Source organism: Stomoxys calcitrans, chromosome 5 (assembly GCF_963082655.1).
Source record: "Stomoxys calcitrans chromosome 5, idStoCalc2.1, whole genome shotgun sequence".
Classification (NCBI taxonomy): Eukaryota; Metazoa; Arthropoda; class Insecta; order Diptera; family Muscidae; genus Stomoxys; species Stomoxys calcitrans.
Window position 1 is genome coordinate 141,972,467 of NC_081556.1, and position 14,785 is coordinate 141,987,251.

At 36.8% G+C, this 14,785-nt stretch overlaps 1 protein-coding gene across 4 annotated transcripts in view; it reads left to right on the forward strand.

The window, feature by feature from the left end:
* LOC106086991 (uncharacterized) overlaps nucleotides 1-14,785 on the forward strand; it is a 176,036-nt gene that overhangs the window by 24,115 nt on the left and 137,136 nt on the right. The window lies entirely within an intron of this gene.

Sequence of the window (14,785 nt, forward strand, 5' to 3'; positions counted from 1 at the left end):
TCTGCTATATAACATATTTTGTAAAAGTTCTATTCTAAAAAAAAATATAACGAAGACATGTGCTAAAGCCATTCGAAATAACAAACAAAACTTTTGCAACAGAATGAATGGAAGATAATAACAAACACCACCTAAAATAGTGAAAAATTAATTTTTTACAAAATTTTATTATAATACCTTTATATGTTTATATAAATATGTTTTTTATGTCTTTTTTATGTTATGTATATAATTTTGTAAAATGTCCTTCAAATATGCTGGTAAAACTCATTTAAAAGCAAAGAAAAACTCATTAACCCATTAACGACAAATGTGTACAAAAATACCCAAGAATAGAACTGTCTTTGCAAATTCTAGCTCTATTGGGGAAAGGGCGTAAATGATTGGCGTAAAGTGGGCGAATGAAACTATTTAAAAACAAGTAAAAACGTGTTTAATTCGGCCGGCCGAATCTTACGAACCTGCCGAATCTTAGGAGCCCACCGAATCTTAGGAACCCACTGAACCAACTTAGGTTCGTGTCATGAAAAAAAATTTAGGATTTTTTAAATGCAACGAAATATCTAACTTAGATTTTCTTTTCCGAGGTTACTTTTTAGTGTTTAGAGCCCACAAATGGCTTATAGTGGCATGGGGCAGATTAATATCTGCACCCTCTTTTCAACCTAACCTAATCTCGGCTCGGATGTCGATGGGGAAAATTAGGCTTACTGCTTCATATTTTAGCAGAATCGGACAAAAAGTGCGCCTGTTACGGACTTAAAACCCTAAATCGGCATATCGGTCTTGAATGGGCCAAATCGGACTATGTTTAGACATAGCTCCCATACTATATCTAAACATAGTCCGATTTGAACCATTCAAGAACTTAACCTGCGCATAAAAAAAAACCAATAAGGAAAGGCAAAAGTCGGGCGGAGCCAAATTTTGTGCAGATTGGTTGAGAATTGTATTGTAACTACGGTCATTTAAGTGCAAATCGGGCGACACATATATATGGGAGCTATATCTAAATCTGATCCGATTTTGATGCAGATATGTTTAAACCAGTAACAAAACAATTTGTGCCAAATTTTATGCAGATCGGTTTAAAACTGTAGCTACTACGGCCATGGAAGTGCAAATCGGGCTATATATATATATGGGAGCTACCAAAATTTCATCCAAATCGGACAAAAAGTGCGGCTTGTAAGGACTCAAGAAGTCAAATCCGGAGATCGGTTTATATGGGAGCTATATCAGGTTATACACCGATTTGGACCCTACTTCACACAGTTGTTTGAAGTCATAACAGAAAACTACACTACAAAATTTTAGACAAATCTGGCAAAAATTGCAGGTAGTAAGAGCTCAAGAAGTCAAATCGTTAAATCGGTTTATATGGGAGCTATATCAGGTTGTAGACCGATTTTGACCTTACTTAGCACAGCTGTTGGACAATTGAAAAAAAAATTGCGTCTTCCATGGGCTCAACAATTAAAATAGGGAGATCGGTTTATATGGGAGCTTTATCCACATTTAAACTGATATGGCCCATTTACAATCCCCAATGCAAATTTGCTAATTTTGCCCCTGAACATTCCACTAAGGAACAGGGGCAAATTTCTCACATAACAGTGACTGCAGTCCGATTCAAGTTTAAGCTCAATGATAAGGGGTCTCCTTTTTACAGCCGAGTCCAAACGGTGTGCCGCAGTGCGACACCTCTTTGGAGAGAAGTTTTACATGGCATAGGTAGGAGTAGGAGGAGGGGAAAACCATCGCTGAAAATTTTTTCTGATGGTCTCTCCGGGATTCGAACCCAGACATTCAGCTACATAGGCGGACATGCTAACCTCTGCGCTACGGTGGCCTCCACTCCCCAGGTGGCTCCAGTTCAGTGGCCTCCAGTACAGGGTTCAGCAGAGACACTTAAATTTTTGAAAAGTCAATAAAAACACTACTGTGGTACAGGGTATTATAACTGTTTGTTTGTAACACCTAAAAAGAAGAGAGAAAGACCCATTGATAAGTATATCGATCGACTCAGAATCACTTTCTGATTCGATTTAACTATGTCCGTCTGTCTGTCTACCAACTATAGGTCGCAGTTTTCACCCGATCGTCTTTAAATTTTGTATAGTCATGTTTTTCAGCCCAGAGATGAAGCCTATTGAAGTTGGTAAAAATCGGTTCAGATTAAGGTATAGCTCCCAAATATATGTTCGTCCGATTTGCAGTAATAATGCAATAAAATGGCCATTTGTTAAGCGATTCTCTCAAAATTTGACAGGAGGGATTTTCTTATGACTCTCGATATTTCTGGTTGATTTCATGGAAATCAGTATAGTTTTAGATATAGCTCTCGTATATATATTACTCCCGATTTTCACTCCTAGAGCCACTGCAAGCACATTTATTGACCAATCTTCCCAAAACTTAGTGCAACACTTTCCATGATGGCTTCCACAATGTCTACAAAGTTAGTTCGAAATCGGTTCAGATTTAGATATAGCTCCCATATATATGTTCGTCCGATTTGCAGTAATAATGCAATAAAATGGTCATTTGTAAACCGATTCTCTCGAAATTTGGCAAGAAGGATTTTCTTATGACTCTCGATATTTCTGGTTAATTTCATAGAAATCGGTTCAGTTTTAGATATAGCTCCCATATATATATAACTCCCGATTTTCACTCCTAGAGCCACTGCAAACCCATTTAATTACCTATCTTGCCAAAATTTTGCACAGCGCTTTCCTCGATGACTTCCACAATGTCTACAAAGTTTGATCGAAATCGGATCAGATTTAGATATAGCTCTCATATACATGTTCGTCCGATTTGCAGAAATATTTCAATAAAATGGCCATTTGTTAACCGATTCTATCGAAGTTTAGCAGGAAAGATTTTCTCTGTACTCTCGATATAACTAGTGAGTTTCATGGATATCTGTTCAGATTTAGATATATCTCTCATATATACATATCGCCCGATTTTCACTCCTAGAGCCACTGCAAACGCATTTTTAGACCAATCTTGTTAACATTTTGCAAAATGCTTTCCTCGACGACTGCCACACTATCTGAGAAGTTTGATCGAAATCGGTTCAGATTAAAATATAGCTCCCATATATATGTTCATCCGATTTTGAGAAATATTGCAATAAAATGGTCATTTGTAAACCAATTCTCTCGAAATTTAGCAGTAAGGATTTTCTTATGACTCTCAACAATACTGGTGAATTTCATAGAAATCGGCCCAGATTTAGATATAGCTGTCATACATGTATATCGCCCGATTTTCACTCCAAGAGCCACGGCAAGTGCATTTTTTGATCAATCTTGCCAAAATTTTGCACAACGCTTTCCTCGACTACTACCACATTGTCTAAGAAGTTTGCTGGAAATCGGTTCAAATTTAGATATAGCTCCCATATATATGTTCCTCCGATTTTGAGAAACATTGCAATAAAATGGCCATTTGTTAACCGATTCTATCGAAATTTAGCAGGAAAGATTTTCTCTGTACTCTCGATATAACTGGTGAGTTTCATGGAAATCTGTTCAGATTTAGCTCTCATATATATAACGCCCGATTTTTACTCCTAGAGCCACTGCAAACGCATTTTTTCACCAATCTTGCCAAAATTTTGCAAAATGCTTTCCTCGACGACTGCCACACTATCTGAGAAGTTTGATGGAAATCAGTTCAGAGTTCGATATAGCTCCCATATATATGTTCGTCCAATTTTGAGAAATATTGCAATAAAGTGCTCATTTGTTAACCGATTCTCTTAAAATTTGCCAGGAAGGAGTTTCTTATGACTCTTAACAATACTGGTGAATTTCATAGAAATCGGCCCAGATTTAGATATAGCTGTCATATATGTATATCGCCCGATTTTCACTCCTAGAGCCACTGCAAGTGCATTTTTTGATCAATCTTGCCAAAATTTTGCACAACGCTTTCCTCGACTACTACCACATTGTCTAAGAAGTTTGCTGGAAATCGGTTCAAATTTAGATATAGCTCCCATATATATGTTCGTACGATTTTGAGAAATATTGCAATAAAATACTCATTTGTTAACCGATTCTCTCAAAATTTGGCAGACGTAGTTTCTAAAGTATTTTAATATTATTGATTAATGTCATAGAAATCGCTTCAGATTTAGTCATTGCTGCCGTATATGTATTTCGCCCGATTTTCACTTTCAAAGTTGTGCACAACACTTTCCTCAATGCATATTTACTCGAAATTTTATATGGATTGTTGTATAACCCATCCGAAAACATCCGCCGAGGTACATCAAAATTGGTTCAGAATTGTATATAGCTACCACATTGTACTTGTAGCGATGGTGTAGGGTATTATACAGTCGGCACTGCCCGACTTTTGACCTTCCTTACTGCTTTTTGATTTTGTCAGGACGAGTTTCCTTACGCATCCGGGCCCATTAGGGAAGGCAAAAGATCCACTCTTACCAATTGTGGTTTGGACGATTCCTCCTTGGATGCTTTCCCAAATACTGTTGTCAAATCATCTTCCAAATTTCCTGCTGTGCCCAATCAATACCAATACAACACACATATTGGCTTGTTTTTCCCCCTTTACAAATTTCTTATGAATTGACATGACTGCTATTTTATTCGAAAAGGTCAGCAATGAAATAAAAGTTATTTTGCAACAGATTGTTCCAGGAAACTTCAAATTTAATTACATGCGCTTCAAGCTAGAAGAATACTTGCTGTGAATGTTATACTCGATTCAGTTCTGGCGAATTGATACAGAGTTTTCCCCCTTTTTAGCAAAGTTATAACTAAAACCAATTTCTTTTGAAACGAAATTGTAAAGCATTTCAACCCCTCTATCAATCATTCATAACTTCTATACTAAATATTTCAAAAAAAAAACCAAATTCGATTATGGTTATTTTTAAGCTGACCAAAGGTTTAATTTACATTTCGATTTGAAGGATATTTTGCGGTTTTATTTATTTCTTACATAATTTATTATTGGATTCTTGTAGCATATTTTTGTATGTGTGTATGTGCGTATAGTATGTCTTTCATTATATTCTCGGTGTGTGGTTAAGAATTTTGTATGTAAATGTTGTGGCATGTTTGCACTTTGCATTGTTCGCTCGTTCGTTCGTTCGTTCTTTCGTTTCGCTTAAATACCCATACTCATATTATCATCATCTCACAACCATGCTTAAATTTGTTTCAGGGCTTTTGTTTAACCACAGAAATATAACAATAATTAAGAGTAAAACAACAAAAAAAATCCAAAAAAAAACTTGTGTTGAAAAAAGAGCAAAAAGCAAATATCTCATTTCTTTATAAATAATAATAAACATTTCTCAATATTTGTTCGAAAATTGTTTAGCTTTTGTTTGGCAAATAAAAGGAGTAACCTTTTTTTGTTTTGGAAGTTTGCCTTCAACCCCGCAAATATAGCCCAGAATAACACAAATCTAGGCAACCAACCAACTAATCAACCAGCCATTGAATGGAAATGGCAACCGATTGCAATTATTAGCCAGCCACCGATGAAAATGGAAATAAAAGTGTAGCCAGGCCAAGCAAAGCATGGCAAAACAAATAATAAAATCAAAAACGAAAATAATTCTATTTTGGCACAATTAATGATATACAATCAAATCGCTTATATCCATTCAGGGTGGTATGCCATCATCAACTTCCACATCATAGTCATCATCATCATCATCAACATCATCATCCGCCATTCGTTGGCTACACTTCCCACACACATGACCCCTTGGGCTTTTATGTATTCTTTTATGGGAAGTCAATCATATCTTGTCATACAAAGGAAAATTCATGGCTGAAATCAGAGACGTAGCCAGTATTTTATTAGTATGGGGGGAGGCATATTAGAACTAACAAGTAAGAGTGTGCTAAGTTCAGCCTGGTCGAATCTTATATACCCTCCCGGCTGAACTTAGCACGCTCTTACTTGTTCGTTCTAATATGTCCCCCCCACACTAATAAAATACTGGCTACGTCTCTGATTTCAGCCATGAATTTTCCTTTGTATGACAAGATATGATTGACCATTGATCGCATTTGTCGAGTTCTATGCGCGGTATCTCTTTTTAGACAAACATAGAATATTGAATAAGAACTGTCATGTTATTGGATCTATATCAAGTTATAGTCCGATTCGGACCATAAATGAATGCTGAACATTGTAGAAGTCATTGTGTAAAATTTCAATTCATTCGGATAAGAATTGTGCCTTGTAGGGGCTCAAGAAGCAAAATCGGGAGATAGGTTTATATGGGAGCTGTATCAAGCCAAGCTGAGAGAAGCCGTTGTACAAAATTTTAGCCAAATCGGATAAGAATTGCGCCTTCTAGAGGCACAAGAAGTCAAGACCCAAGATCGGTTCATATGACAGCTATATCAAAACATGGACCGATGTAAACCATACTTAGCGTAGTTGTTGGAAGTGCTACCAAAACACTACAAAATTTCAGTTAAATCGGATAAGAATTGTGCCTTCTAGAGGCCCAAGAAGTCAAGACCCAAGATCGGTTTATATGGCAGCTATATCAAAACATGGACCAATTTAAACCATACTTAGCTTAGTTGTTGGGAGTGATACCAGAACATACGATAAAATGTCAATAAAATCGGAAGAGAATTGCGCCCTCTAAAGGCTCAAGAAGTCAAGACCCAAGATCGGTTTAAAAGGCAGCTATATCAAAATATGGACCGATTTGGCCCATTTACAATCCCAACCGGCCTACACTAATAAAAACTATTTGTGCAAAATTTCAAGCGGCTAGCTTTACTCCTTCGAAAATTTGCGTGCTTTCGACAGATAGACGGAAGGACGGACAGACGGACAGTGTGGACATAGGTCCACAGACATTCTTCTTCAATTTGGTCCAGATCGGTAGAGAATTGAATATAGCAGCCATATAGACCGATCTCTCGATTTAAGGTCTTATATAGACCGATTTAAGGTCTTGGGCCCACAAAAGCCGCATATATAGTCCGGTGTTGCCGAAATTTGGGACAGCGAGTTGTGTGAGGTCCACAGACATTCTTCTTCAATTTGACTCTAATTGGTCCAGATTTGAATATAGCTGGCATATAGACCGATCCCTTGATTTAAGGTTTTGGGCCCACAAAAGGCGCATTTTTCGTCCGATGTCGCCGAGATTTGGGACAGTGAGTTGTGTTAGACCTTTCGACATATTTCTGCAATTTGGTCCAGATCGGTTCAGATTTGTATATAGCTGCCATATAAACCGATCTCCCGTTTTAAGGTCTTGGGCCCACAAAAGGCGCATTTATTGTCCGATGTCGCCGAAATTTGGGGCAGTGAGTTGTGTTAGGTCCTTCAATATATTTCTATAATTTGGTCCAGATCGGTAGAGATTTGAATATAGCTGCCATATAGACCGATCTCTCGATTTAAGGTCTTGGGCTTACAAAAGACACATTTATTGTTCAATTTCGCTGAAATTTTGAACAGTGAGTTGTGTTAGGTCCACAGACATTCTTTTTAAATTTGGCTCCAATTGGTCCAGATTTGAATATAGCTGCCATATAGACCGATCTCTCGATTTAAGGTCTTGGGCTTACAAAAGACACATTTATTGTTCAATTTCGCTGAAATTTGAGACAGTGAGTAGTGTTAGGCTAGTGGGCATCCTTCTTCAATTTGGCCCAAATCGGTCCAGATTTGGATATAGCTGCCACATAGACCGATCTCTCGATTTAAGGTCTTGGGCCCATAAATGGCGCATTTATTCTTCGATTTCGACGAAATTTTGGACAGTGAGTTGTGTTAGGCCCTTCGACATCCCTCTTACATTTAAGCCCAGATCGGTTTGTATTTGGATATATCTGCCATATAGACCGATCTCTCAATTTGACACATTGGGATATGGTTCCAATCGTTTCATATTTGGTACTATCTGAACCGGTCCCTTTCCGCTGCAGCTTATTTTACATTATATGGAACAAAATTATCCTTTGAAATACCATGCTACGAAAATAGTATATGTTTATCACTGGACTAACAGAATGACAATATTAAGGCCATCATCTGAAACTCATATGATCTTTATTGATGAACTCCCTCGGAGGTTTTAGGGTCATTTAAATTTGGATGTTAGATGTACTCTATACTTAAAAGATTTTTTGGATTTTGGAAGTGGCAAGGCCCCCAGGGTGGTGGTTGGTGGGTTGTGCTCTACTCTCCATTTTTTTTTTGGGCCCCACATTGACATGATCGGTAAATATGTCCGATTTAGGGGTGTTTTGGGGGAATAGGGTGGTCCCTCAAACACTAAACCCTAAAAATTTATCACCATCGTGATTTGCTCTCAAATATCACATTAGTTTTCTAATCTCAAATACCTTTAATTTAAACACCTTATTGCAAAAGTTAGTAAATATATCCGTTTTTGTGTATGGGCCCTAAAAACCATTAGTATCGAGTTCCACTCTCTTTAATTGTCATGGAGAGGAAATACATTGTATTTGGGGCTTGTTAGGGGGGTGGGACGTCTCCTAGACAGTTGGTCCCCAATGTTGATACAACATTCGTTGTATACTCCGAAATACCTTTCATTTGAACCCCATACTTGGACCTAAAATATTCAACTGGATTCCTAGAAAAGATTTCATCCATCTTTGGAAGAGTTATCATTAACAGATCGCCATAATTGCTTATTGGTATCAAAAGGAGAAAAAAAAATGGAGGGTATGCGTTTCTCTTTTTGTAAAAAAAAATCTTGATAAAATGAGAGGGTCTAATGTACCTAACTTCCATTTTTATACGACCTCACCTATTTTGTTGAAATTTTGTAGCTGAAGCTCCAAAATTACTTCAATTTCCGTGCAATGTCATGCCATGCCGAATCGATCACAACCCTGATATAACTCCCATATTTCGTTTTGATTCCAAATATCCATGCCAAGTGTAGTTCGAATCGGTCCACAACATTGTAGCACCGATTAAAAATTAAGGGTTGGAGCACTTTCTTCTCCAAAGCAAATGTTTCAATCAGTTGAGTAAGTTAAAAGCCTCATGATCAAAAGTGGTCAACCTGGCTCACCCTGTATATGAAATACCACGAATTTTTAGGAACAACTTCTTTTTGTCCTACTCAGATCAATAAAACAAAGCTGAGGTATAATTAACATTGTTTTTGTTGTGTTTTGGATTTTTTGTATTTCCCTCGGGATTTGAACTCAAGTTTAGGATCAGCACGCTAACATAAAACGATGGCGTATTGTCTATAAAAAAAACTAAAAATTGGTGACACATTCAAGGTCATAATCTAAAGGTCAATGAAATCTTACTCACATGCAAACTTTAAAATTATCTTTGACATGAAATGATTTTTCATTGCTATTTAGTGCTCCAAAATTATAATGGTACTGCTGACAAACAAAGAGATGGAAAAACCTCAATAAAGACTTCTTTTGTGTGGTAAATAATGCTCCTAAATAAATCATAACAAAATACGCAGCCAATCAATGGAGGTATGAATGAATGAATATGAAAAGCCAACTACTAGCACACGCACACGCACACACATACAGCAGTCGTGGTTTTACGGTAGTGATTTTGAAATTATATGCAATTAATAAAAAATATACAATAAATAAAAACAAACAAAAATACAAAAACAAAGCATTTCGCTTGACATTGACAATGCAGCAGCACAATTGCAACTGAATATAAAATTTAAATCTAAACCTCATACAGAGAACTCTGTTAATTTGTTTACTTCATTTGTTTGTTTATTTGTTGTTTGGTTGTTGGTTGACAATTTAAAGCGACATAATTTGCCTTAACGAGCGACAACCGACCATAAAATATCGATCTGAACTTGACAAAAACAAAATTACGTGAAAAATAAATGTGTATAAAAAATGTATGCCTGTGGAAGCCGGCTGGTTGACCGGTTAGCGGTTTGTGGCTAATGTTGTTACTGGGGTCCCCACTCACCTTGCCGTTGTCAATGTAGTATCTTACAATTGCACCCAATCTACTAATCGGTCATTGTCATTGATCATGAGCCTGCTGCCGATGTGAGTAGAAACGTAGAGTCAAATGACAAAAGGTACACTTGGAAAACACAGACTTTAGAGAGAGAGACATTGTTTAAAAAGCCTGTTTCCACTAAACAGAGATCAAATTTGCCTCTAGGGGTTTTGTTTTATATTATTTTTTTTATGCTGTATTATTTTATATTATACAGCCGCCTGTCTGGCCGTCCTTCTGTCCGACTGTCCGTCCGTCCGTCTGTTGTAATCACTCTACAGCCTTAAGAAATTTTAATATTGAGCTGAAATTTGGCACAGATACGTCTTTTTTGATGCACGCTGGTTAAGTTCTTGAACGGGCCACATCGGACCATATTTGGATATAGCTGCTATATAGACCGATCTTCCGATAAAGGGTCTAATGCCAATAAATGCTTTATTTGTTATCCAAATTCGCTGAAATTTGAAATGGTGGTTTAGTTTAAGCCTCCCGACATATGACATGAATATGGTTTAGATCGAATCATATTTGGATATAGCTGTCATATAGACCGATCTGCCGATAAAGGGTCTAATGCCAATAAATGCTTTATTTTTTATCCGATTTCGCTGAAATTTTAAATAGTGGGTAAGTTCACGCCTCCCGATATCTGACGTAAATATGGTTTAGATCAGACAATATTTGGATATAGCTGCCATATAGACCGATCTCCAGATTAAGGGTCCAAAGGCCATAAAAGGTTTATTTCTTAACCGATTTCGTCCAAATTTGAAACATTGAGTAGTTTTATGCCTCTTAACCAAATACCATTCAGATCGGTCCAGATTTAGATATAGCTGCCCTATAGACCGATTCTCGATTTAAAGTTTTGGGGACAAAAAGTGGGCATTTATTGCCCGATTTCGCCGAATTTGGGACTGTGAGTTGTGTTGGGCCCTTCGATAGCCCTCTTCAATTTGGCCCAGATCGGTCCAGATTTGGATATAGCTACTATATAGACCGATCGCTCGATTTAAGGTCATAGGTCCATAAAAGGCGCATTTATTGTCCGATTTCGTTAACATTTGGGACACTGGGTTGTGTTACGCTCTTCATGTTCTTCTTCAATTTGACTCAAATCGGTTCAGATTTTGATATAGCTGCCATATAGACCGATCGCTCGATTTAAGGTTTTGGGGACAAAACATGGGCATTTATTGTCCGATTTCGCCAAAATTTTGGGACTGTGAGTTGTGTTAGGCCCTTCGATAGCCCTCTTCAATTTGGACCAGATTGGTTCAGATTTGGATGTAGCTGCCAAATAGACCGATATCTCGATTTAAAGTCTTGGTCCCATTAATGGCACATTTATAATCCGATTTCGATTTCGATATTTTATTTTATTTTATTTTATTTTATTTTATTTTATTTTATTTTTATTTTATTTTATTTTATTTTATTTTATTTTTTATTTTATTTTATTTTATTTTATTTTATTTTATTTTATTTTATTTTATTTTATTTTATTTTATTTTATTTTATTTTATTTTATTTTATTTTATTTTATTCTATTTTATTTTATTTTATTTTATTTTATTTTATTTTATTTTATTTTATTTTATTTTATTTTATTTTATTATATTTTATTTTATTTTATTTTATTTTATTTTATTTTATTTTATTTTATTTTATTTTATTTTATTTTATTTTATTTTATTTTATTTTATTTTATTTTATTTTATTTTATTTTATTGCAAATTAGTCTCTGCTTAATTTTTTCCTCACAGTGTTATTATATGCGCGAGTATTAGTTCCTTGTAGCACATAACGCACTCTTGCCGTCGCCGTCGTTATTCACCGTTAACAAAACATCGCTTGTATATCTCCATTAAGCGGCTAGTGAGATAGATATTGACCTTGACTTATTAATACCGTTTTTTTTTTGTTGTACTTGTACTCTGTATTGTTGCTTTGTTATCTTCATCTCGTATGATATCTAGGGGTTTGTATCTCTTCTGTTTGGCTGCTTACTTGTCTCTCTCTCTCGCTCTTTCTTTGTCTGTCTCTCTATGCAACGATGAAGATGTAGAACCAGATACTTGTAATTAAAGCAAATGCGGCACTCAAAAAAAATCGCCGCAGTATTTTATTTTAATTGAACAAAATATCTCCATACATTCTCATAGACATTGCCAATAGTGTGGCGCATTCTGCTTAATTGTCCCATAATAATAAGACTAGCTTGGTTGCCGAACACAGGTTTGGTTGAGTGTTGTACCGGCATAGATATCAACAAACAATTTCTTCAGAGAGATCTATGGACAACATCAAGGAGATAAGAATAATTTTGAAACCTTGTCCCCCCAAAAAGGGAAGAAAGCTAACCCAAACCATGTTCACATTTAACTGCAAATTTCTCGTCCACACTAGTTTTAATCTGTCAGCGAAAAGTGGACAAATTAGCACAGCATAAGGACTGTTCCAGAGTGACATTCAAAGTTGTGTAAGTGGTGGTTAAGTTCAATAGATGTATAGACAGACCAATCGTCCATTAAATGAAGATAGAAACAAAATTGAATGGATAAAAGAGTGGTTGAGTGGAGTGCAGAATCGATAAATGCATTGATATTTCTCGTTTATCCCTCTACAGAGGAAACTTATCTTTCCAATGAGTGTAGTTCTATGCATATTTGACTCAACAAAAATGTGGTATAGCTTTACACACTAGACCTCCTTACTTGTATTTGCGATGTATGGCCGATATCATGCTACCTTGAGACAGTCATTACTTACCGATGCCATTGTATCTTGACCATTCGCATGACATGCATCACAAGGCTAAGGTTAAAACTTGTTGTGCGGCTTCTGGCATTCCATATCGGTCCAATGTTCATTCATGCCGTTATATGGTCGTCTATTTATCCAATCGCACATTCGCCTCTTTAGATTTGATCATTTTTGTTGAACATTTCAATTCCATTAATTCATTTGCAAATAAAAATGGCCTACACAACGTAGGGGCAACAATTCAAAGCAATACAACACAACACAATATCATCAATTAATTAATTGCAAAAGAAAGCAAAATTTATTCAAAAAAAAAAGAAAATAGGCCCTGAGCAGTCGATGGTTTGTGGAAACCCTTGGTAACAGGGAAAAGATAAGCTGCCTTGTTTTTCTGAGATCTGATGGTAGGACCACAGAACTTCACCGCTTAATTAGTCCCACCAGCTACAAATCACATATGGTGTCATTTTCCACAAAGACAAAATTTCAATGAAAAATTTATCTAAAAATAAAATTTTGATAAAATTTCTTAAAAAATCTCAATAATTGCAATTTGTTCCAAAGACACATTTTCAATCCCCCTAGGCCCCTGGCCCCACCCAAAACCCACCAAATATATATATTGACAATATGGGACTCAAATGAAAGGTATTTAAGAGTAGAAAACGCATCTGATATCCAATTGTCAGACCAAGTGTTTGGGGTACGACCCCAACCCCCAAAACACCCCTAAATCGGACATATTTACCGACCATGGCAATATGGGACTCAAAAAAAAGGTATTTGCGAATAAAATACAAATCTGATATCTGAATTTGGGACAAAGTTTCTGGGGATCCACCCCTTCCCCAAAACACCCCCTAAACAGGACCTATTTACTGACCATGGCAATATGGGGCTTAAATGAAAGGTATTTGAGTGTAGAACACGAATTTGATATCTAAATGTGGAACCAAGTTTCTGGTCCCTTCCCAAAACATCCACCCAAAGAGGTCAAATTTACGACCATTGCAATATGGGACTCAAATGCAAAGCCTTTGGGAGTAAAGCACTAATCTGATATCAATATTCGGGAAAAAAGTATTTATGGGCCACCCCACCCCCATAACACCAACCAAATAGGACGCATTTGCTGACAATTTCGAAATGCGGCTCAAATATGAGGTATTTTAGAGTGATCAAGAATCTGATATATATTTTCAGAGCCAAGTCACTGAGGGGCCGTCCCATCCCTCAAAACAGCCCCCAAAACGGCCATGTTTGTCGGCTGTGGAAATATGGGGCTCAAATGAAAGGCAATTGGAAGTAGATTCGGGACCAACTGTCTAAACGACGTCCCACCCTCAAATAGGACGTACTTGCTCACAATGACAATTTGGGTGTTAAAGAGAGTGGAGCTCGATATTGTAGTATTTGGGGCTCATACCCTAAACCGGATATATTTGCTGAGTTTTGCAATAAGGGGTTTAAATGAGAGGTATTTGAGACTAGCCACCGTAGCGCAGAGGTTAGCATGTCCGCCTATGACGCTGAACGCCTGGGTTCGAATCCTGGCGAGATCATCAGAAAAAAAATTTTCAGCGGTGGTATTCCCTTCCCAATGCTGGCAACATTTGTGAGGTACTATGCTTCTCTCCAAATAGGTGTCGCACTGCGGCACGCAGTTCGGGCTCGGCTATAAAAAGGAGGCCCCTTATCATTGAGCTTAAAACTTGAATCGGACTGCACTCATTAATATGTGAGAAGTTTGCCCCTGTTCCTTAGTGGAATGTTCATGGGCAAAATTTGCATTTTTATTTGAGACTAGCAAACGTATTAGATATCCAATTTTGAGGCCAATGCCCAATATGGGGTTCAAATAAATGATATTTGAGAGTAGAGCAAGATGCTGATTTATTTTCAGGGCTAAATGTTTGGGTGACTACTTTACTCCCCAAAACACCCCTAAATCGGACATATTTACCGACCATGCCAATGTGGGGCTCAAATGGATGGCATT